This window comes from Panthera uncia, chromosome D2 (assembly GCF_023721935.1).
Source record: "Panthera uncia isolate 11264 chromosome D2, Puncia_PCG_1.0, whole genome shotgun sequence".
Classification (NCBI taxonomy): Eukaryota; Metazoa; Chordata; class Mammalia; order Carnivora; family Felidae; genus Panthera; species Panthera uncia.
Window position 1 is genome coordinate 40,520,451 of NC_064818.1, and position 26,053 is coordinate 40,546,503.

At 37.4% G+C, this 26,053-nt stretch overlaps 1 protein-coding gene across 16 annotated transcripts in view; it reads right to left on the minus strand.

The window, feature by feature from the left end:
* LOC125932768 (uncharacterized) overlaps positions 1 to 26,053 on the minus strand; it is a 789,340-nt gene that overhangs the window by 180,129 nt on the left and 583,158 nt on the right. The window lies entirely within an intron of this gene.

The following is a 26,053-nucleotide window of genomic DNA, read 5'->3' on the forward strand; positions in this document are numbered from 1 at the left end:
TATAGAAGAAAACTGAGAATCTTAATTTCTTTATTTTTTTTCATACCATACCCAATCCATAAGGGGATGTCTCAGTTCTATCTCAGGATGAGTCCAGAATCTGACTAGTGATATCATCTCTACCACACTTCTCTAAGCCAACCCATCATCATCTCTCATTTAAACCGTATAAAAGGCCTCCCACCTGGTTCCTCTGCCCCAAAGTTTGCTTGTGAAGCTCATTCGCATCATAGAAGCCAGACTGATCTTTTGAAAATGAGAAATGAGGTAGTTCAGTAACCTTGAATGACTTTCAGAATAAACAGCAAAGCTCTTACCGTGGTCTACTGGGCCCTAATGACCTACCCCTTATTGATCATCTGACCTTCTCTTCTGAAATCCTGGTTCTTCATCATTCTGTTCCAGCCATACCAGCTTTCTTGCTGTTCCCCAAATATATCAAAGACACAGCTGCCTCAGGGCCTTTGCACTCTGTGTTACCGCTGCCTTGAAAACTTTTCCCCAGATACCAGCCTGATTGATTTCTTTGTTTCTTTCAAGTACTGCTCAAATGTCATGTACCAGAGAGAAATTCCCTGTCTATTGTATATATGAAATAGCACTTTCTCCCTCCCTCTCTGTTTCTACAACCCCAACTGCTACATGCACCAAATATTTTCTTTATTTTCTTCGATGGTACTTGGTACCATTTGATCTTTATCAATGGAATTGCAGAAGCAAAGTCTTTGTTTGGTTAATTTCTCATTCCTAGGACCTGTGACAGTACCTGACACAGAGTAGGCACTCATAAATATTTGTTGATTAAATGAAAGAGTGAATGTGATAATTATCTGATACTCTGTGTGATCCTATAACCAGGAGAAAGGACAGACATATTGGATTTTCCCTGACTCCCCAAAGAAACACTGGAGGGAGATTGAGGCAATAAAAATGTGAACTTCTCAAGGGGATGACCAGACAGAATTCTATTCTCCTTCCAAGTAATTCAAATAGTTAATGAAAGTAACTTTGTCCTTCCTGGAAACTTCCCAGAGGCACAGAAACAATGTAAGTCTGTCTCCACTTAACACTTAGCTGGCACTGACAGTGTAGTTCCACGAGTCTAATTCCCAATTCTGACTAAAAAGGAATTGCAAAGAATGAGAAATGTGATGCATAGAATTAAGGAATTTGTAATCAGTTGATTAATTTAGGGTTATTCATTCTAGGCTGTAAAAAGATAAATGAAGTAGATGATGACTGGTTGCAGTAAATTTGGTAAACTCAAGCAAAAATAAATAACAAAGAGAGTTCTTTATTAGAGTTTTTATCTACAAGAATTTTATAAGCAATGACACAGAAAAAAAATCCATCCACCAGGTGTCAATTTGAGCACATCAGATAGCAATGTTTTATCCACCAATCACAGCTTCCCTACAATTTGCTAATCTCCTGAGATGCATGCTGAAAGTTGCATTAATCCAGACTGTCAACTCAGACTCTTGCCATCAGAATATAAAATGGTATATGCCCCAGGATTTCTTTAGTAGGAGAAATTGAGAAATCTCTTGTATGTGGAGCCTGTGGTCTTCATCGGCACAGTTCACAAATAGTCCAGTATAACCCAAGTCATTTATTTTAATTTTTTTAAGTTTATCTATTTGAGAGAGAGAGAGAGAGAGAGAGAGAGAGAGAGAGAGAGAAAGCATGAGTCAGGGAGGGACAGAGAGAGGGGACAGGGAATCCCAAACAGGCCCAGTGCTGTTAGCACAGGTGTAGAGCTCGAACTCACAAACCACGAGATCATGACCTGGGCCGAAGTCAGATGTTTAACCAACTGAGCCACCCAGGCTCCCCAAAGTCATTTATTTTTAAAAGTAAAAGAAAGAATTGTAGACATTTTCCAACAGGAAATATGTTCTACCAAACAGTATTCTTTTCCTCCTGAAGAATTCCTTTCATCAGTAGACTTAGAAAATGGGCAAATGAAAGCCGTGTCTATCCCATCCCATTTGCCAGATAGTCATGTTCTCCCTTCCCCCTCCCCCCACCCGCCACCCCCACCCCTCGCCAAGACTAAAATCAGTTCTGGAAACTGAAGGGACTTCAGCACTGTGTCTTTATATGAGGAAAATATTGCTTTTAAAATGTTACCTGATTTTACCAGTATATATAGGTTGATATTGCCACATATCATGAAAATGAGTTAAAACATTAGGATATGGTTTGGTAACAAGTCAAATTAGAAGGAAATAAGAAAGTAAGTGAAGGGTAAAATAAAAGTGTGGGTGGAAAGAAATAAAAGTTGAATAAAGACCATTTGCACTGAATTGCATGGAAAGGCTCTTGGGAATTGGCCAGAGTAGTAGTATTAATCCTGGCTTCAATTAGAACACCCTGGGGGATACTTAAAAAATACGTACTTAGGCCTCTCCCACAGAGATTCTTACCGAATAACCTGGGATTGGGCAGGTAATAGCATATTTCACAGACTTTTATGGTGATTGTGATATACAGCCAGAACACAGAGTTCCTACATCAACCCAGCTTTGGAAATCCAGAGAATTTGAAAGAAAGTCCAGAGTAATACAAAGTCAAGACTAAAACCCAGTTTTAATCTATTAATTTAAGGTTCTTTTTCCCTATTCAATGTCACTATCTCTCTAGATCTAACCTGAAATCTTGATTAGGATTATATAGTAAAGTTAGGCTGCCATGACATTTACTCTGTCCTCTGAAATTTGGAAGAAAGCCCCAAAGAACAAGTACACCTGGGTACGTCATTCAATCATGAGGGGCATCATTCCTAAGTTGGCAAACTGCAGGTAGTCTAAATACAAAGATAAACCCATCAAAAATCTTAGTCTTAAGGACATGAGGCCATGTTATTCTAATCATCAATATATAGTGCCAGTCACTTCTTTCTATAAATTCCCACAATGCTAGGCCTGTGTGTTGCACCTAACAGTAACTCAGTAGAAAAACACAAAATACAGGCCAACTGACAGTGAGAATAATCCTAAGAGAGGGCAGGCACTTTCTGTTATAGCCCTGGACTTGTACTGCCATGGTCCTGAGCTTTATTTGAAATGAACTATAAATCCTCATTGGTATGCACCTACGCACCCCCAAATCTGTTTGGAAAGTCAGATGATTCAAGTCACAGTCAATCTTAAAATGTTAACTCAGAAGCAGAAATGTGTTGGAAACAAATTTGATCTGCTTGCAAAGGCACAACAGAAGATAGGGTTGGAACATTAGTCAAGGGAGCAGACAGGCAGCTCCCCCATGCCTCCCACCTGTGACTTCTCTTATCTTACATTGATAAACACATTTTTGTTCTTTTACCGTAGTAACATAGGATTTTCTTCTCTACACAACCATGGTAATAGGGCATTATTGTTATGTGATTTCCCCCCTTTATAAATGCAGTCATTTTCCATGGGCTATCTATTTACAATAATATGTATTTATATTCATGACAATTTAGAGTATAAAGAAATACTTTTTTTCTTATTAACTAATATATAAGGTGCTCAGAGGAAATTTTAATGGGAGAGTTTATGTAAGTGTTGCTCTAGAGGAATGAATATTGAATCCAACTATAATGTTAGTCATTTATCTTCTTTAAGTATTTCACAAGATTTGTTTTAACCTCTCTTTACAAATCCTGACTTTAGTATTACCTTACAAATGTATTTCTGAGCTGTACTGATTAGCTATCTTTATACACGTTAAAGAAAATGTGCACTAAACTCAAGGACTTTGAGTAAACAAAAATATCAGACCACTAAATTTAGGTAATAGTTGCCAGGGATATAATGCCAGATGAGATATATCTTGACAGCACTTTGGTAACATGTGTATTCTCTGTGCTGACAATGTGAACCACTCTGCATGTGATACTCCATAAAAGGTATGACTTAGCAATACAGAAATCAGTATCCCCATTTTACAGGGGAGAAACCAAAACAGAGATACTCTGACTTCAGTGTTGTCCACCTAATAATTGAGTTTGTGGTTTTAATTTTATGAAATCATATGTTTAACTTTTGGCAAAACATTAATCAACTAAAACAATACCTTAGCTACCTGTAAAAGGGCCTAATAAGATGTATCTAAAAGACAAAAACAATAACAAACAAAAAACACTGCTCCCCATAGTTATCCACCTACCAAAACACTGAATATTCAGGCTAGAAAATAGGTCAACTGCTTTATGTTACAGTGAGGGCCAGGAAACATCATAATTTACTCAAGACTTCACAATTATTTAGTACTAAATTAATGTTGATGACTTATCAGTGTAATGTTATGCTTACCTAACACTTTCTCAGTTTAGATATACTTTCTAAACTGACTCATGGTTTGCTTTAATAGGTAATTCGAAAGTTGACTTTGGACGTTTCACTAAGAGGCAAAAAGATAAATTACAGTTGGATGTTATTTTCACTAATATTCATTACAAATTATAACGTGTGCAATGAATACTATCAATTGTTTTATCTCTTTGTACAGTCCTCTACCTCCTTTTTTCATTTTTTATTATTTTTTTTAAGTTTACTTATTTTGAGAGAGAATGTGCACAAGTGGGGAGGGGCAGAGAGATGTGGGGTTTAATCTCAAAAACTGCAAGACCGTGACCTGAACTGACATCAAGAGTTGGACGCAGGGCGCCTGAGTGGCTCAGTTGGTTACGTGTCCGACTTTGGCTCAGGTCACGATCTCACTGCTCCTGAGGTTGAGCCCCACCTCGGGCCCTGTGCTGACAGTTCGGAGCCTGGAGCCTGCTTCAGATTCTGTCTCCCTCTCTCTGTGCCCCTTCCCTCCTTGTACTCTGTCTCTCTCTCTCTCTCTCAAAAATAAATAAAAACATTAAAAATAATTTTTAAAAAAAGGAAGAGTTGGACGCTTAACCTACCCAGGCACCCCTCCTTTTTTTGTTTTTATTGTTTAATTTTAATTTCAGTGTACTTGACATACAGTGTTATATTAATTTCAGGTATATAATATACTGATTCAACAATTCCATATATTACTCAGTATTCATCAAGTTAAGTGTATTCTTAATCCCTTTCATCTGTTTCACTCCTCCCCCCCACCTCCCTTCTGGTAACAATCTGTTTGTTCTGTATAGTTAAGAATCTGATTCTTGGTTTGTTTTTCTCTTTTTTTCTTTTATTCATTTGTTTGTTTCTTTTTTTTTTTCAATTTTATTTTTTAAATGTTTATTTATTTTTGAGAGAGAGAGATACAGCGTAAGCAGGGGAGGGGCAGAGAGAGAGGGAGACATAGAATCTGAAACAGGCTCCAGGCTCTGAGCTGTCAGCACAGAGCCTGGCTGCTCCAACTCACAAACCATGAGATCATGACCTGAGCCAAAGTTGGATGCTTAACCAACTGAGCCACCCAGGCGCCCTCGATTGTTTGTTTCTTAAATTCCACACATAAGGGAGATCATATGGTATTTGTCTTTCTCTGACTTACTTTACTTAGCATTACACCCTCTAGGTCCATCCATGTTGCTGAAAATGGCAAGATTTCATTCCTTTTTATGGCTGAAAAATATTGTACTGTGTATATATGTATATATGTATATATATACATATACACACACACACATATATACATACACACACACATACCAAATTTTCTTTAAATTCTCTGCCATTTTCAAAAAATTTTTAATAGTTTATTTATTTTTGAGAGAGACAGAGACAGAGTGTGAGTGGGGGAGGGGCAGAGAGAGAGGGAGACACAGAATCTGAAGCAGGCTCCAGGCTCCAGGTTCTGAGCTGTCAGCACAGAGCCTGATGCAGGGCTTGAACCCACAAAATGTAGGATCATGACCTGATATGAGGTCAGACACTTAACCAACTGAGCAACCCAGGAGCCCCTCCTCTCCCTCTTTTTAACTTTCTTGTCCTCTCTGTAAGTGAATAAAGGAATGTATTCATGAAACCATTGATACAAATGCTCTACAGTTTCATTATATGTACAGGTAGAATAGTTGGTTTCCCAGTGTTGGTTATACAGGCTAAGAGGCTCAAAGAACCAACATAGCACCACAAGGAAAAAGAGTTGCAAAGACTGCACAGCCACTAAGATCACAGATATGAGTTTAAATCCCACTCCCCCTATCATACACATGGACCACCCTCAAATGTGTGAACTTGGGTTGTTTCACCTCTTGCTATCTTGGTGCCATTTCTGAAAAACGTAGATGATACACCTCATAGGATAAGGGTGATCCAAATGGAATAATGTAAATAGAGCAATTATCACAGTAATGGGCATATAGGATTGAGAATAACTATTTAGTGTGTGTTTATTATATGCCAAATATCCTCCTAAAATGTTTTCACTCATTACTTCATTTAACTATAGATTCTGTGCCCATATTTTTTACCACTATATTAAAATGTCCCCAATTGCTATCAACTGTAGCTCAAGAGTCTACTAGGTAGATTCTTATATGTGTAATGATGTGAGAAAGGGGCTTCTGATCCTTACTTATATCTGCAAAATGTAATTATCTACACTTCCAAGAGTTCTTCTGAATTTACTGCCTACCATAGCATAAGTACATAATGAGCATTTAACGTGTGTTGTCAAATCTATACAACATCAACAGCAAGAGACTATTATTTCATGTTCCACAGGAATAAAAAATGCCAATTAAAATATAATACAATACTTTATTATCACATTGATCATAAAACACATTGGAACTTCAGAGATGTTAGAATGTGAAAAAGAAGTATGCATCTTAGAATCAATGATATGTAGTAATAATCACTAGTTTCCTTTATAGGAATTGAAGGCCATAACCATTTCCCATGAAAGATTTTTCTACATTCTTTGAAAGGAATTTTTAATTTATTATACACTGATGATCAAATTATGCATCCAATTCTTCACTACCTTGTGACAGTATTATACATCTACACCCTTCCCACCAGACTACTGGTGGGTCTTTCCTAACCCCTCGACATTGGGCTTGTCCATGGGATTTGATCAGATTAATGCAAAACTCTTCAATGTCAGCACTACATTGAATTTTGGCTGGATAATTCTTTGTTGGGATGGGCTGATATTTAGCAGCATTCACAGACTACCCACTAGAGATCAATAGCACCCTGCCTCCCCTCAAGTTGCAACAACCAAAAACATCTCCAGATTTTGTAAAATGTCTGCTGGGCTGGGGACAAAATAGACCCTGCTGAGAACCACTGGGTTAACAGGATGTTAGCTGACCTGACTTAAATAGAAGATTGAAACATGTTTATATGATGGATTTTTCCTCTTGCACTATGGTGCATGAGGTTTTCTTCCTTCCAACTGCTCTCCCTTCACCCTGATCTCCTGCCTGAGGCAAAGTCAGCTTGCTGAGCCCAGCCTAGGTCAGCCAATCCTACTGCTTTCAGTTTCTTGGGTTTTCCCCTTGTTTGTTGAGAATATATCCTCTGGTAATATTTTAAGAAAGGCTATGTTCATACTTTCATCACCAGCTATTTTTTCATTCTAATTCTAGGTAGGAAATCATTTTCATCTATCATTCATTTTGAAGGTACTGAGCCATCATCTCCTTTTCTGTGTTAGGAAGCAGACATGTCCAGTGCTGAGCAGCCTTCCACAACCTCCGAGCCTTTTCCTTCCTGTTCTGGGACTTCTTGAGGACGTTTCATACCCAGGTGTCTGAAATATCATGATAATAGGCCTGGGGTGCTATTTGTATCTTTACTGAGCTGGACAATTTTTGAGTCTTTTCATGGTAATCATGAAAAGACATGATTGTGGGACATAATTTTGTCTTTTTGTGGTACATATTTTGTCTTTTTGTTCCATTCTCTATGCAACTTTTCCACTTACTTTTCAATCTTTCCACTGCATTTAAACATTTTGCATAACTGTATATATTAATTTGCAATTAGTATTCTTTGGTTTTTTAGTATTCTGTAGTTTTAGTATTTTTAGTGGTTTTTTTTAGTATTCTTTAGTTTACTTCATGGATTAAATATATTTTATCATCTCTCTGAGGATAATTTACATAGTTATATGATAGAAATAGATATATACTTAAAGCCCTCTTGTGTTTTCTGCTTTCTTCCAGTTACTTTTATTTCATTTTATGTATGTATATATGTATTTTACATTTATTGGTCTCTGTCTTTCACATTGTTGATTTCTTTATATTCTTGTTCAGGCTTGGCTGTTTCCTCATATCTGAGTGAGGCATTAGAAAGGTCAATGGACACTTTATGTTTTACAGTCTCTAAACTTTTTCTTCTGTGGTAGTCAATGTTCTAGAGAGGAACCTCCTAATCTTCTGGAGGGGATAGAAATCTTGCTACAACATTCTGAATCTGAGCAAAAAAGTGGTGATGGTGGGTATGGTTTCACCATTCACTCTGACAATTTTAACTGTATCCTTCTGCTTTTAGTATGGCACCTCACCTGCACACTGAATTTTCACTGGTATTCCCAAATCCAGGACCTCTCTGATTCAAGTTTGGAATGCTTATTTAATTTGGAATTGGAATTTTCTCGGTCATTTACTTTAGTAAGTTACTGATAAACTGGAGTATATACAGGGGAGGAAGAGGACAAAATGGCTTTAGAACCACATATACCATACAGGGTTAACCATTGGGATGGATGAGATGAGGAAGAGAATCCAAAGGTCAAAATCATCCTTTTGTAGAATTTACATGATACCCCTGTTTTCCAGCCCTAAGCCTGACCACAGCTTCTCAGGGCACCTGGTACTTCCAGAGCCTGTCTAAGATTCTACACAGGAATAAGACTGTTTCTTATTGGCAGCCATCTCTGTAAATAGTTAACTTTTTTTCACTTAACTGTCATTTGAACAGATTTTCAGAAAGGAGCAGAAATAAATAATTCTGTTTAATTCATCAGATATAACTGGAAGTTGAGAACAACCTTTATATAAACAACATAATAAAGAGACCTGGTATGCTTATAACTTTTGATGATGACACAAAGGTGGGGAAACTATATAATACTGAACAATCAAATTAGGGATCCAAAATTTCTCAGCAGGTTTAAAGATAGTGGAGCTGAATATAATAAATGCAATTGAGCTAAGTATAAATCCAGTATGTAACTTCAAAAAAATCAATTGCCCAAATGCAAGATATACAAGAATACTTTAGAAGTTTAGGTAACTTAAATCTCATCATCAGTATACCAGGAGTGCTGAAAGGTCTATATGCTTTTAGAGCACATTAATGGAAGCAGAAGTTCAATCACATTGTGTATTTTTTAATTAAAAAACAATTTTTTAATTTATTTTTATTTTTTGAGAGAGAAAGACAGCATGTGTGCAAGCAGCAGAGGGACAGAGAGAGAGAAGGAGGGAGAGAATCTTAAGCAGGCTCCATGCTCAGCGAGATCTTGACTTGGGGCTCAGTCTCACAATGGGGAAATCATGATCAGAGCTGAAATCAAGAGTCGGTCACTTAACCAACTGAGCCTCCCAGGCACTCCACATTGTGTATTGTTAAGCACGTTTAGAATAGTCTGGATGATCCACTTTAATAAGGTACTGATAAACTAGAGTATAGATAGAGGAGGAAGAGGACAATACAGCTTTAGAACTTGCTGTTTTTTGAATAGCAGGTTAATTTACCATGGAAGGATGAAAGTTCATGGGGAAAAGGATAATTGCCTTCAGATATTTTGAAAGCCAATATGTGGAAGAGAGTAAACCCTTACCAACCATGACAACTGAGGGCAGAGTTCATGAATGAACTTAATGAAAGGCAATGTTTGGTCCATGACAAAAGAGAAATATTGGCCAAATCTAAATTGTGGATGGATTAATGATGGTTAAAATAGAGGCATACTTCTTATCTCACACACACACACACACACACACACACACACACACAATTTTGTAACTACATATGATGACAAATGTTAGATTTATTGTGGTGATCATTTTGCAATATATACAAATATCAAATCATTATTTTGTACACCTGAAACTAATGTGCTATATGTCAATTTTACCTCAATAAAAAAACAGAGGTATGCCATTACTGTATTTGACATACATTAGAAGGTTATATGACAAGAGACTTTCCAAGAGTGCTTACTTTTACCAATAACAAGGCTAAGTCTTTCCAATAAGGCCATCAGGCAGGAACTTTAATTATTCACATTTTACATTTGAGGAAAAAAGAGGTTAAATAATTTACCCAAGGTTATATAACTAGTTAATTAGAATTAAAACCAAGACATGTGATTCTGCGTTTTTTGCTTTTAATCCTAGCTTGCAGAGATCTCAGCTTACTATAGAGCTTTCCTGACCATTCTCTGTCCAGCCCAGACCCCTACTTGGCCCCAGCATTATCATCCCTTCTCCCTAATGCCTGTGAGCTTTCAGTGCTCAACAGCTCTCTGATAAGAAACTTCTTCTAAATGTTGCTCATTAAAACAATATCTGGAAAGGTGGAAAGCAGATAGCCAACTGTTAATGCCAGCCAGAGAGGATGGAGGGCATCAGTCTCAAAGAGCACAGGCGGCAGCCTGAAACGCCAGAGTCACAACCTCCAACAGAGCCAAAGGGTGAACAGAGCCACAGGCACCAGAGTAACAGAGAGATCCCCATCTGTGGTAGACCTGAGAACATCTGGGAACCCTACAAAGGTAAACATCTGCCCTACCATCACACACATTTCCTCTAGAGGGAAACATGAGGGAACAGGGTCTAGGAAAAGACTGGATTTCTTGCTAATCAAACAGAAAGGCATTGGAGCATTTACATGTAGAGCTTTGCAGCAATTTTGATATATTCATTCTCATTGGTGACGAGGGCCATCAGATATGTATTTATATGTTGCAGCTTTAGTCGACAGAGAGATTCAAATTCTCTTTTACCGAGAAAGAACTTGAAACAAATCAAAATTTGTGCTGTGGAAGCTTCTGCTGCAGTCCTGTTGCATTCCATAAAGTTAAGAAATGTTTGCATATTCTGCATTTAGAGCTGATCCTCCCAGGACACCAGAAGTTCTCTGAGGCAAATGTTCCTTAACCCTACACTCCAGCCTGCGGCTCATCTCTGCCCTAGGCCAAAACAGTTCTGTTAAAAATGTATGATGACCACAATCCAAGCAATAGTTCTTTCCCATAACCATTTTCAAATCTACTGAATCTTTTCTGCTCATAATGAAATGTTTATATATTTTGTGAAATACCAGTTCGACATATAGTATCTTCTGCCATTTTCTAATCACTAGAAAGGAGACCTCGGTGAATTAATGTCTTTTTTAAAAAAAATTTTTTTTTAACGTTTATTTATTTTTGAGACAGAGAGAGACAGAGCATGAACGGGGGAGGGTCAGAGAGAGAGGGAGACACAGAATCTGAAACAGGCTCCAGGCTCTGAGCGGTCAGCACAGAGCCCGACGTGGGGCTTGAACTCACGGACCGCGAGATCATGACCTGAGCCGAAGTCGGCTGCTTAACCGACTGAGCCACCCAGGCGCCCCAATGTCTTTTTAAATTCATGACATGGTTGCAAATAGTAACCCAAGATTCATGTTTTTCTTAGTCATATCCTGCCACTCTCACAACCTGACGTATTTTATAAATCACTGCGTGCCTTTGTTTGGCATGAAATGGTTAATCTCTAGCTTTTGCTACATGAGGATAATTAAAATTATGACATAAGAAAGTATCATTGGTATTCAGTGACAACTGCCTGGTGGCATGTAAGGTAGAGTTCCTTTCCACTGAAAGCTAGAGCAGCCCAAGTGACCTTCCTGACAGCCACATAGCAGAAGAAAAGCAAAAAAGATGCCCTAGCTAGTCTCTGCTGTCTCAGGAGATTGTTCTTTTCACGCTGAAATAGAATATACGGTTCTTACAGGCTGCCTCATCAGCATTTATTCGCTGCCTTCTGGAAAAGGCAATGTTAGAGATACTGAAATACAGGCCTGTGTGACAAACCCCTCCCTGCCCCCACAAAAACACAGTCTCCCTCTACACACACCCCTGAGGCTATGACTTGCATAAAAATTTGGAGAGGCCAGCCTGTGGTGTGGGAGCAGTGGCATGCAAGGAGAGAAAATGAAGCCAGATGGAAAAGGCTTTGGGTATCATATGGAAGACCCAGGCCCTATGTGGGTCACCCCTGCAGGGTGCAGCACAGATAAACAGCATGCTTAATGTCAGATCTTAGAAGCATCGCACTAGCTTTTTGTCCCATGCTACAGACTGTCAAGCCTGCATGCGATCAATTGTAAAATGGTTACTTAAGAGTCTCAAGAGCTCCCTGGGTTAACTCCATGCCAAGTAAGAATTCCATTTGGTACGTGGGGCATTGCTTCTTGATTCTGGGATCATTATGAGGGATAGTTTTGTCACAGCCTCTAACTGCAAAGAAATGAGCATGTGTTTTTACAACAGCCACCTCAGTGCCTTTCTTCCATTAGCAATTCAGAAGTACTCTTAGGTCATTCACATGTCAATGGAGAAAGTGAGACTGAGTGATGAAAAAACATGGGTGGCTAATTATGTGCTTTAACTTTCCCCTCCTCCTCCAAAGAGCAGCACTTTGACTTTGTCTTATTAGGACTATTTTTCCAGAGGACAGTATCAATAATCCACTGGGAAGGTTTCTTGGGTTCATTTGATTTCAAATTATGGTATTTGCAAACATGCTTTGGATTTTATTTCCATGCATCTATTCCTTAAACCAACTGTTGGTTGGTTATGCGTGATTATTTAGATTTTACAAAAGGTGGAGGCACAGTGCTTCCAGGGATAAATTCCTCTTCATTAGACAAACGTAATTAGTCAACAGAAATTGGACTTGAACAAACCTATCTACTGACCACAGGGCCCATACTCTTTTTCTTCTAAAACTCAGTGGCAAAAAGCACACTTTCTATACCAGGTGTTTATATTCGTATGCAAGGAAATGATGTTTCATGTTAATTGACAAGTACACATGTTTTCTGAGACACCAAGCCCTGTCTGCTGTTTTCATTGGCTTAGTTTCTATTTTTTATCTGATAAATCCTTGGCAGTACAGTCTCACAAAGACACTGAGGTATCCAAAAGTGGGAAATAAACAGACACTTTCCAAGGACAAACACATCTCTGTAATAGGAGGCAGTGTACAGGAACAGCATGAGGCATTCCATGGCCTTGTCAGGCCCCTGGTGTGTTTATCCAATTCTCTCTGCTGCCTCTGAACTCCAAGTGAGGATATAAATATATCACCCTCACCAAAGTGGAAGCAGGAGGAAAATGCACAAATGAGCAAAAGATAAGAGTTTGAAACATAAAATTACACAGATATAATTTTACAGCAAGGAATGATTTTAGGAAGCAGATAAGAAGATTTTTATTTATAAATGTGGAACATTCTGGGTGCAGAGGGACCTGTCACACATAGTATATTGTGATGTGGTCTCTAAACACTTAATGGTGTTCATTTTATTACCATTTTCCTCTGGAGTAGAATGACATAGTAAACTGATCAATAGAAGGCTTTGGCTTCCTCAAGATGTTTACAGAGATTGTTGAAATTGAATCACATGGAATGTTCTTTTATTTTTCTGTTGACTGTTGCACTGTCTGTTTTAAGACTTGACCAGAGTTTACTTCCCAGTTCTGAACTGCGAAGTCATGAGAAGCAGATTAATCGCTTGTAGATCTGCACAATGTCACAGACATTAAGAAAAGGTATGTAGTTGTTCAAAGGGGGAAATGTATGGACTTTCAGACCAGGAAAATAATCTAAAAGACTTGATTTTCTATTTTTCTTTAACAGCGTAGGGCTTGATTCAGGTGAAATTCTATTAGATCCCAAATTAGGACATACACAACAGACCCTTTCATGGAGCACTAAAGGCAAAACAGGCACTTTGCTTAGTGGGTCTGGGGTTTCACTTTGCTGCCTTTTTAGCCGGTGGGTGGAGAGAAGTGAGGAGAAAAAAGGAGGAGGTAAGTCATTTCTAAATGCTATTACAGTCTATAATTATACATCAAGCCAAGAATTTTTCTCATCTTTTCTCTAATGTGCTGGTGTTGTTATTATCATTTCACAGGAACGCCTATATATAAATCCCCAGGGTGAGAAGCAGGTCTCAAATTCATCTTCTGATTACAACTTGGGTGCCATTATTCCTTGGGACTCTTTGGTTTTGAAGTCACATAAACCAAATTCAAACCATTTTCAGCAAAAGGGAATTGATTTGCTACACAAGAGATGGAAATCTGTATATAACTAGGTGGCTGGGACTCAGAAACCTGAACAGATGCAGGACATTACTTGAGTCTCATCCCTTCTCCTGGCTTGATGGCATTAGTTGTCAACTGGATCCATCCACAGAGCAGGCAGTGAGGCCACTGATAACTCCTGTGCCTCACATTTCCAAGTTTCATCGCTAAAGAGACTGGGGTTGAAGCTCTGCCTTGAATGTCCTGAGCAGTTTCTGACTGGTCTTGCTTAGACTGTCCATGCAGTAATGAACTGTGCATATCAGGTGAATTATTATGACTGGCCGAGCTTGCTTACAAGATGCCCAATGATGTAGAAAAGGCAATGTCTGCTGCCTGAAACAATTGGGACCACACGATGGCAGGGGATGGGAGTGGAAGTTCCATCTCCTATGGTATACATGTATGTAATCTGACAAGGCTGCCACCATTTGAAGCTTAGAAGAGCCAATACTCTTGGAATGAAGCCATGACTTCTGGCTTTACTGATAATGTACCACATCCCACTAGAGTGCTCTGACCAAACTGCTCCATCAAAAATCACTAACCACAGGGCACCTGCATGGCTCAGTTGGTTAAGCATCTGACTCTTGATTTCAGCTCAGGTCATGGTCTCACAGTTCATGAGATCAAGCCCCACGTTGGGCTCTGAGATGACAGCTCGAAGCCTGCTTGGTATTCTCTCCTTCCCCTTTCTCTACCCCTTCCCTGCTTGCTCATACACATGCTCCTCTCTCTCTTGCTCTCTCTCTCAAGATAAATTGATAAACATTAAAAAAAATCACTAATCACAGTTTTCTTAGACTTTGTGAGAGCAACCACAGCTATTTGCTGACTCCCAGGCTGGCACTAAAGTGAAAAAGATGGGAGTGAAAGAGAGGAGCCTTCAATGGCATTAGCAAAGAGGAAATCTTAGCAGTCATGTACCATAAACTTAAAGAATGTTGACTAACAAGTGCAGGCAGATTAAATTGAAGAACGTTCCGCAACTTTCCCTAAAACCATAATTACAGTCTGGAACAGCTTCTCCAAAGCAGCCCAAGATAAACACTTGAGGTTAATAACCACACCACACACGCTCTATACAAGAAGACATAAGAAAGGGGCTCCAGTGCCCTTCCAGTAGAATGGGTGCCTTAAGCTTTTCCCAAAGCAAAAATGTGGAACCATCTCGGCCTCAATTATCAAAGAATTAAGTGGCTACGGGCCTGGTAAAACTCATACTTTGCAGTCTGGAAGAGATACCTGATAGATAATAAAGAGGAAGTGAGAGGGGGAGGTGATGGTAGACTTGGGGAGGGGGAAGCATAAAGAAACAACTGTTTGTGATCTGTCTAGACTTAGAATCAATTCTTATGCCCATAGCAGTGACAACAGAAAGCCCCTGGTTTCCTTGCGCTTAGGGTGGCAGTGCCACGCAAGGGGCTGGTGGTATGTACACATCCTTGTGGAAGGCAAAGTGACAGTAGGTGAGACCTGGCCACACTGACAAAGAGCTAAAAACATGCAACTTCCTGCTTTCACAGAAAGCACAAGAGAAAGTAACTCTTTGGAAAAGAAACAGAGCCCCCTATTGAGACTACACTGTGAAATTTATATACATCCTTTTTCCTTCTTTCTCATAATGTGAAAGATTCAAACAAGAGCAGATCAAAGTCCAATAGAATCCACCTGAATTCCTAGGTTTAGCATTAGCTGCACATTCAAATCACCTGGGAAGTTTTCAAATTCCCAGGGCCCAGGCCACCTCCCAGTCCAATTAAATCAGAATCCCTGGAGGTAAGACACAGGCCTCTGCAATGTCTTTAAAGCACCCTGGACTCCAGTATGTGGTCATGGTTGAGAACTACTGTCCTAAATAAACACCAGGTAAATAAATCTCTCCTTCTATAAGAATAAACAGAGCAAGAAAAGTCACCAAATTAAAAAAAGCTACTGCAACACCAAACTATAGAGACACCTGGAGGAAACACAGAAAAAGGTTACTGAGAAGGAGTTCTTAAAAAAAAAATATGTTTAACTTTTATTATAGCATTCTTTAAAAAATTAACGCATTGTTTGCTCTGAAATGCCATTCTCAAGGCAATTATGGTTTTCATTCTTCATCTGATGATAAAAACATGGAAATATTTCAAAGTGAAATCGCCTGTTTGCCAAACATACATTTTAGCAGCAGCACTGTTGTCTTTATCTGAAGAATAATATTTTTTTCAGTTATTTGAGAAACTATTTTCATTTGGACCTGATTAATTTAAAAAGTGGAAAGAGAAAAACATAAAGTTACCAAGTCATAGGCAGCACAACTCTATGGAATGAAACTCAGGCCAAGATGGAACCATTAATTGTGTTTAAAGAGATGAGTCGTTAGCCTCAACTAATGATTAGATAAACACAGTCAACTGTGTGAGAAACCGTGAGGAAAAATAAGTTTAAAAATTAAAAATAAGTTTAAATATTTAAAATATGCTTTTGAGTTAGTGAGTTAAGGCTAATGTCAGGAGAAATTTTAAATGATATATTTGGCTCTCTGAGAACTTATAAAATGTAAGCCTATCTTCTCAAATTATACATATTTAACTTGTACATGTTTTCAGGAATGCATTATGTATGACATTAACAAACTGGGTGAAATTCAAGGAAGCAGAAAAAAAATAGAAGATAGCATTCTAAAGACTATTTTAGGCAATGACACATGAATTGAGAGTAAGGAATTTATTTGAGAGATAATGCCAGGAAAACACTGAGAGGGAGCAGGGAAGTGAGACGGGGAACAAAAGGAAGCTGTAAAGTATGTACTATCTGGTCGCCTGGGTGGCTCAGTGGGTTAAGCATCTGACTCCTGATTTCAGCTCAGGTCATGATCTCACAGTTCATGAGTAAAAGCCCGGCATCAGGCTCTGTGTTGAGAGTGTGGAGCCTGCATGGGATTCTCTGTCTCCTGCTTTCTCCTCCCCTCCCTGCTCGTGCTCTTTGTCTCTCTGTGTCTCAAAAATAAATTAACATTAGTAGTATCAAGTATGTCACTGCTGTAGTCAACTGAGGTTGATCACTTTGGGGACTCTGGTATAGAATATATCCTTAGAGCTTTCCCACCTGAGGAGCAAGGGGGTGGATGTTTATTTACTAGTAAGGGCTGCTGCCGGGGGCATTCATGCCTTTGCACTCAGATCCTGCTCCAGCCACTGGGCAAGGAGAATGGAACCACCCTCCCTAAATCAAAGAGCCACATGTACGGGCCTTGGATAAGCACAGAGAGAACATAAGTGGGCTGTGACAGCATCTGCTAAAAGTGTGTTTGGAGATAAAACAGAGCAGGGGTCAGCAAACTTTTTTGTAAAGTACCAGACGGTAGATATTTTAAGTCTTGTGTGCTACATATGGTCATTCTCACATATTTTTCTTTTTCCGATTTTGTCTAACTAGTTAAAAATGTAAAAACATTCTAGCTCATACAAAAACAGGTGTTGGACCACATTTGGCCCACAGGTTATAGATTGCAGACTTTTGAAATAGAGAATAATTTTTTTAAGACCAAAACTAAATGAATAAATTTTCTAAGATGAAGACAATCTTTGCATGAAAACATTTATTTTGTGTTGTTTATATAATACACTTAAATAAAATGACTACCTTAGAAAAACAGTTGTGCAGACCTATCAATCAAAAACAGATCTAGGACAAGAAAGAACAAACAAAGTAGAGTTTAAGGCATTAAAGATGATGAGTTATTTTATATTTGTAATGCAGTAAAGTAATGTAAATGTAAAATCCTCAGTGAAGACATCGTAGGCGCAGTCTTTAATTTGACAAGTAAGATAATAGCAAAGGACAAAACAAGACAAAAAACAAAACTGTTGAAAATACAGATGAACAAAAATACATTAATGTGGTGGAATTTAATTCATTATTCCAAATCTTCAATATATCAAGTATTAACAAAATTCAAAAGAGTATGAAAGAACAGGGTTATTAAGTTATAAGAAAATAGTGGTTCAGTGCATAGCTTCAAATTTTCAAAAAATATTAACCCAGTTTCAGTGAATTAACCACCTGTGATCCCTGGCCCTAGTCTGCATAGTGAATGACACAGGCAACCTCCAATTCCCACTGGGCACCTGCGTCTCAGGGCACAGTATTCTGGGAACTTACCTACACTCACTAAATTAAGAAGACTTCTCTGGTCCTGAGGTGTCAGTGGGCCTGGCAACCATGACATGTAAAATTTCCCTAGGTCTAATTTTTCACTGAAGCCTCTAGGTTCTCTGCTTGAGGCAAGAGGCTATTTAGTCAAAGCCAGAAAACTCATAGCTATCCTTTTCTTTAGGTCTTTTTACCTTTTTTAGCACCAGACAGACAGTGGGATATACTTCCCCGTTTGAGGAATCCAGGGACTTCTCTTTCCCCCTTCGCCCAGGCTCCAATTATCTCTTTCATCTAGAGGAATCTGTCCACATCTATTCCAGCCTCCTTACAGACGCTCACTCTGTCCTGAATCACACCTGGATATTCAACATAATCTGATCAGGTTTAAGATTTTGAAACAAAAACAAATAAGCAAAAGAAGCATTCTCACAGGCAAATTCTGCTCTCTGCCCAAAACTGTTTTTTGTGCTGCACAAATTCTTCCCTATTGTTCATACTCCATTAAATACACAAAGGCAAAACTGTATAGACCATTCTCTCTAAGGACAGTTACATTGAATTAGAAGTAAAATACAAAAGAAATAAAGCAAAATCAAAACATTCAACCCCTCATATTTTTTCCTGAGTTAAGAATCCTAACTGCAGTTATTATTTTCAAAATAATGATTCTGAGAAAACTACATATTAAAATATAGAGGATGTGTCCAATGAGGTACTCTGAGAAAAATGGAGAGACTTATTCTGTGGTTTCGACATAGCCATTCTTCTACATGTTACATGACCTATTGTGACCTATTGTGGAGTTAGGGAAAAACTTGAAGGATAGGCTTCTAAACAATTCTGTAAGTAATATAAAGGCTGGGGGGGAGGGGGAATGGCAGGACTAGCAATCTTTTCTTTTAAATATGAGTCTTTTAATTAATCAAAAAATATTCCACATGGAATAACGTGTGTGCAATATTGCATAAAAAACAGAAAGAATAACAGTTCTCCATTAATCAGAGACCTGAGAAATTGCTAAATTCACCATACTAGAAATTAGGTTGCTCTTTTAAAGCTTTCTGCTAATTCCAGTTAAAAAGAAAAATAAATATCAACTAACAAAGTGGGAAATCACAAATGACAGATGAGAAAGAGTTTCATCTAAACTAGAAAACTATCCATTACAAGCCTACAAGAGTAAGACTGGCAAGTTCGATGTAAATATGCAAAATAATAATTACAAATCAGTAATCAAATAATTTTAAGATTTCTCACACTCATTTGTAATTATATTTCAGCAAATTCAAACATTAACAATTTGCAATTTTTCCCGCCAAATAAAAATATTTTTTAAAAATTCTGAGAATTTTCCATCATAGGATACTGACACTCTCATACATTTATAATGATAATAAATAATGTTATACTTTTCAGAGGCCCAAATGGTAAGATATATTAATATCTTTCAAGTATTCATCCTCATACTTATGATTATTATACTCAACCCAAGGAAATAGTCAATGTTTCAGGTGAAGACATATGAACAAGTATATTCTTTATGAAATAGTGAAAAGAAGGAAATAAATTAAAATTATTGGAATTTAGTATTAATAAAATAATTTTCAGGCAACAGAGGATCACATATAGAGGCTAAATAAGAATTGTGGGTATTGTGATAGTTAATTTATATGTCAACTTGGCTAGGCTATAATGCTCAGTTGTTTGGCCACACACCAGTCTAGATGCTACTATGAAGGTATTTTTTACATGTGATTAACATTTAAATGAGTAGACTATGAATAAAACAGATTACTTTCCATAATGTGGGTGGGCCACATCCAATCAACTGAAAGCCTTAAAAGACTAAGGGTTCCCAAACAAATTTGGCTTCAACATTGCAATATAGAATCCTTGCCTGAGCTTTCAGTCTGCCTGGCCTGCCCTTCAGATTTCTAACTACAGACTGTAACATTAATTCTTACCTGAATTTCTACCCTTTAGGATTGCTCTACAGATTTAGGTCTTGCCAGCCCCCACCATCACAGGAGTCAAATCTCTCTCTCTCCCTCTCTTTGCTATTGGTTCTGTTTCTCTGGAATACCTGGTAGCACACTAAACAACAATGATAAACAAATGGAACCTAGACAAAAAAAAAAAAAATTATGGCACAATCACTTGCAGGCATTGGACAACAGGCAGTGCAGAAATTCAATCCTGAGCAAAGGCAGACTCACGAGCTGAACCGCATGAGGGCCCTGACTCTCAGCCTGAGGACATTTTCTTACCTAATGCAGTGAGCAGAAGAGGCAGAGATCAAGGTTGAGGCAGAGAATAGGACTATGAAGGATGGGTCATTGGGATACTGCTACTCCCCTTTGTCTCCCCCCCCCCCGACACACACTCTTCCTCTCTCTCTCAGAAATAAACATTAAAGAAAGAAATTGAATCAGTAATCCAAACACTCCCCCCCAAAAAAACAGAAGTCCAGGACCAAATGGCTTCACAGGCAAATTCTACCAAACATTTAAAGAACAGTTAATGTCCATTCTTCTCAAACCATTCCAAAAAAAAAGAAGAGAAAGGAAAACTTTCAAAATCATTCTATGGGGCCAGTATCACTCTGATACCAAAACCAGATAAGACACCAGGAAAAAAAAAAGAGAGAGAGAGAGAACGAACTCCAGGTCAGTATCTCTCATGAATATAGATACAAAAAGCCTCAACAAAATATTAGCAAACTGAATCCAACAATATATTTTTAAAAAATCATACACCACAATCAAGTGGGACTTATTCCTGGGATGCAAGGGTATTTTAATAATCCCCAAACCATCATTGTGATATGTCACATCAATAAGAGAAAGAATAAAAACCACATAATCATTTAGATAGATGCAGAAAAAGCATTTGACCAACAACAACATCCGTTCATGATAAAAAACCCTCTGCAAAGTAGGTCTAGCAGGAATATATCTCAACATAATAAAGTACTTACATTAAAAGCCCACAGCCAATATCATACTCAATGGTGAAAAATTGAGAGCTTAAGGTCAGGAACAAGACAAGGATGTCCATTCTCACCACTTTTTTTCAACATAGTACTAGGAAGTCCTAGCCACAGCAATTAGACAACATAAAGAAATGAAAGGCATCCAAACTGGTAAGGAAAAAGTAAAACTTCCACTATCTGCAGATGGCATGCTATATACGGAAAACCCAAAAGACCCCACCAAAACACTACTAGGACTGATAAATGAATTCAGTAAAGTCACAGGATACATAATCAATGTACAGAAATCTGTTGCATTCCTATACACTAATCATGAAGTGGCAGAATGTAAAATTAAGAAAACAATGTCATTTACAATTGCACAAACAGTAAAATACCTGGGACTAAGCCTAACCAAAGAGGTAAAAGGCCTGTACTCTGAAAACTATAAAGCACCGATGAAATAAATTCAAGACAATGCAAAGAAATGGAAAGACTTTCCATGCTCATGGGTTGACAAAACAAATATTGTTAAAATGTCTATACTATCCAAAGCAATCCAAACATGTAATGCAATCCCTAGCAAAATATCAACAGCATTTTCCACAGAGCTAGAACAAACAACCCTAAAATTTAGATGGAACCCCAAATAGCCAAAGAAATCTTGAAAAAGAAAAACAAATGGAGGTATCACAATTCCCTATTTCAAGTAATTAAAACAGTTTGGTACTGGCAAAAATAAAGACACATAGGTCAATAGAACAGGACAGAAAACTCAGGAATAAACCTACAATTACATGGTTAATTAATCTTTGACAAAGGAGGAATGAATATGCAATGGGAAAAAGACAGTCTCTTCAACAAATGGTGGTGAGAAAATGAACAGCCACATGCAAAAGAATGAAACTGGACCACTTTCTTTCACCATACACAAAAATAAACTCAATATGGATTAAAGACCCAAATGTGAGACCAGAAACTATAAAAATCCTTGAGGAGCACACAGGCAGTAATCTCCGACATTGGCTGTAGCAACATCTTTCTAGACATGTCTCCTGAGGCAAGGAAAATAAAACAAAATAAAAACAAAAATAAACATTGGGGATTACATCAAAATAAAGAGTTTCTGTACATAGTGAGAAACAACCAACAAAACTAAAAGGCCACCTACTGAAAGGAAGAAAATATTTGCAAATTACATATCTGATAAAGGGTTAGTATACAAAATACGTAACAAATGAATACAACTTGACACCCAAAAAACTAACAATCCACTTAAGAAAATGGGCAAAAGATACTTACAGACATTTCTCCAAAGAAGACAGACAGATGGCTAACAGACTTGAAGAGCTGAACATCACTCATTGTCAGGGAAATGTAAATCAAAACTACAATGAAATATCACCTCATACCTGTCAGAATGGCTGATATCAACAACACAAGAAACAAGTGTGGTAAGGACGTGAAGAAAAAGGAACCCTCTCGTACTGTTAGTAGGGATACAAACTGGTGCAGCATTGTGGAAAACAAAATGGAAGTTCCTCAAAAAGTTAAAATTAGAAGTTACCCTAAGATTCAGGCATTGCACTACTGGGTATTTACCCAAAAAATACAAAAACACTAACTGAAAGGGATACATGCAAACCTATGTTTAGCAGCATTATTTACAATAGCCAAACCAGGAAGCAGCCCAAGTGCCCACTGATAGATGAATGGATAAAGAAGATGAATATTATTCAGCTACGAAAAAGAATGAAATCTTGTCATATGCAACAACTTGGGTAGAGTTAGAGATTATAATGCTGAACAAAATATGAGTCAGTCAGAGAAAGACAAATACCATTCGATCTCACTACTATGTGGAATTTAAGAAACAAAACAAATGAGCAAAGAAAAAAAAAAAAGACAAACCAAGAAACAAACTCTTAACCATAGAGGACAAACATGCTTACCAGAGGGGAAATGGGTAGGAGGATGGGGAGAGTGGGGGATGGGGATTAAAGTGGGGATTAAAAACATTTATGGGGGGATAGGCTAAATGGGTGAAGGGTATTAAAGAAGGCACCTGTTGGGATGAGCACTGGATGTTATACGTAAGTGATGAATCATTTTTTTAATGTTTACTTTTGAGAGAGAGAGACAGAGCATGAGCAGGGGAGGGGCAGAAAGAGGGGGACACAGAGAATCTGAAGCAGGGTCCAGGCTCTGAGCTGTCAGCACAGAGCCCAACATGGGGCTCAGACCCATGAACCATGAGACCATGACCTGAGCTGAAGTCAGACGCTTAACCAACCGACTGAGGCACCCAGGTTCCCCATGAATCATTGAATTCTACTCCTGAAACCATTATTACACTATATGTTAAACAACTTGGATTTAAATAAAATTAAAAAAACAGCCAAACCGAAATCAAACAAACAATAACAAAACATTGCATCAGCTTGTACAATGTTATTAATATTTTCAATAAAATGTTATTGTCACAAATCTCTCTTTTGTTCTTATTGAGCAGTGAATTTAACAAAATAATATGAAACCTGAAATTTCACTGCTTTTTCATTGCAAATATACATGTTTACTATGAAAACGAATACAGATAAACAAAAAAGTACACTTATAATGAAAAATGAATAACATTCAAAAAATAATAAATGTTGAAGCAGCTATAACAAACCTATTGAAGGAACTAAAGGAAGATATGGCTAAAGAACAAAACAGAAATATATTCAAAATTTAATGAATGAACAGAGACTCCACAAAAAGAAAACTGTATATTTATACAAAAACGTTTTAAAAACTACATACATATATAAAGCATAGAACTAATGGAAATTATAGAACTAAAAATTATAATAACAAAATGAAAAACTCACTGAACGGCCTTAAGAGCTGTTTTGATATGATGAAGAAATAGTAAATCAAACTCAAGGGCAGAATGAGTCAATTTGAAACATGGAGAATAAAATGAAGAAAAATGAATAGAGTTTATCAGGGAATGGAAACACAACATCAAATGGTCTAACATGTTTGTAAAAAGAGTTCTAGAATTTTAAAAGAAGTTGGTGAAGGGCATAATGAGGTAAATAAAGGTTTGAAAAAATAATGGCTGAAAATTCCTAAATTTGATGAGAAACATTTATTTATATATCCAAGAATCTCAGAATACATCAAGAAGGATAAATGCACAAAACCCACACATAGCCACATTGAGGTCACAGTGGTTATAACCAAAAGAAAGAGAAAATATTAACAGGATTCAGTGGAAAACAACACATTATATATAGGGATCAGTGATAAGAATAAATGCTGACTTCTCATCATAAATAATGGAAGCTAAAAGATATTGGAACAATTTTCAACTGCTAAAAGAATAGAGAAAAAGAAATCTCTACTGACAGTACCCTTCAAAAAGGAAGGATGAGATAAAGCTAATTTTTTATAAGAGCTGTTTTTAGATAAGTACCTGCAAACCCAAGTTATAAGATAACCTAAAGGATATTTGCCAGGTTTAAGGTGAACGATACCAAATGGAAACTCTGACCCATAGGAAGTAACAAAGACAATCAGAAATGGTAAATGAGAGTATAAATATAAACTATTTTTTATCTCTTAATTCTCTCAAGGTACCACTCACTGTAAAATACAAAAATAGTAACACTTTAAGGTGGGTATTATAATAATACAAGAGTAAAATATATGACAACAATAACATAAATGAAGAAGAGTTAACAAATGCAAATATAATGTAGTAAAATGATTACATCCATGAAATAGGAACTGTCAAGTATAAAGTGAGAAGTGGAAAGTGTTGATATAAAAAGTGTTTAGAGTCAGGTGTTAATTGGTATAGTATTGACTGTAAATAGACTTTAATAAGATAAGAATGCATATTTTTAGCCCTAGAGACAATATTTAGAACCATAAAAATTGTTATGGCTAAGAACCCAATAAAGAAATTAAAATGGTATGCCAGACGTAGTCAGTTAACCCAAAATAAAGAAGGAAAGGAGCAAGAGAGATACAAACACAAAAAGGAAACAGGGGAAACACAAAGAAAGAAGGCAGACATAAACTCAACCATGCCAATAATTACGTGTAAATGTCTTGTAAATGTTGACTAGATGTACCATTTACATGCAAATGTTATCTAAACCACAGTAATGAAAACACAAGGCTCAATATTTGCTGTCTACGAAGGCCCAACTTCAAAATTAAGACAAATAGTTGGAAAGTAGGACAATAAAAAAGGTATAATATTATGTAAACAATATGCCTATGAAAGCTGGTATGGTATATCAATGCCATACAATCAAGGCAAAGAGATATATGAAAGCTAAAGAAAATCTACATAATGATAAAAAGTACAAAAAAAAAAAAAAAGAGGGGCACCTGGATGGTTCAGTTGGTTAAGAATCTGACTGTGGCTCAGGTCATGATCTCATGGTTCCTGAGTTTGAGCCCCATGTCAGGTTTTGTGCTGACAGCACGACACCTGCTGCAGATCCTCTGTCCCCCTCTCTCTCTACCCTTCCTCTACTTGCATTTTCTCTCTCTCAAAAATGAATGAGCATTAAAAAAAAAATAATGACCAAAAAGATGCAACAATCCTAAATGTGTATGCACCTAATAGCAGACTATGTTTTCTTTCTTTCTTTTTCTTTCTTTCTTTCTTTCTTTCTTTCTTTCTTTCTTTCTTTCTTTCTT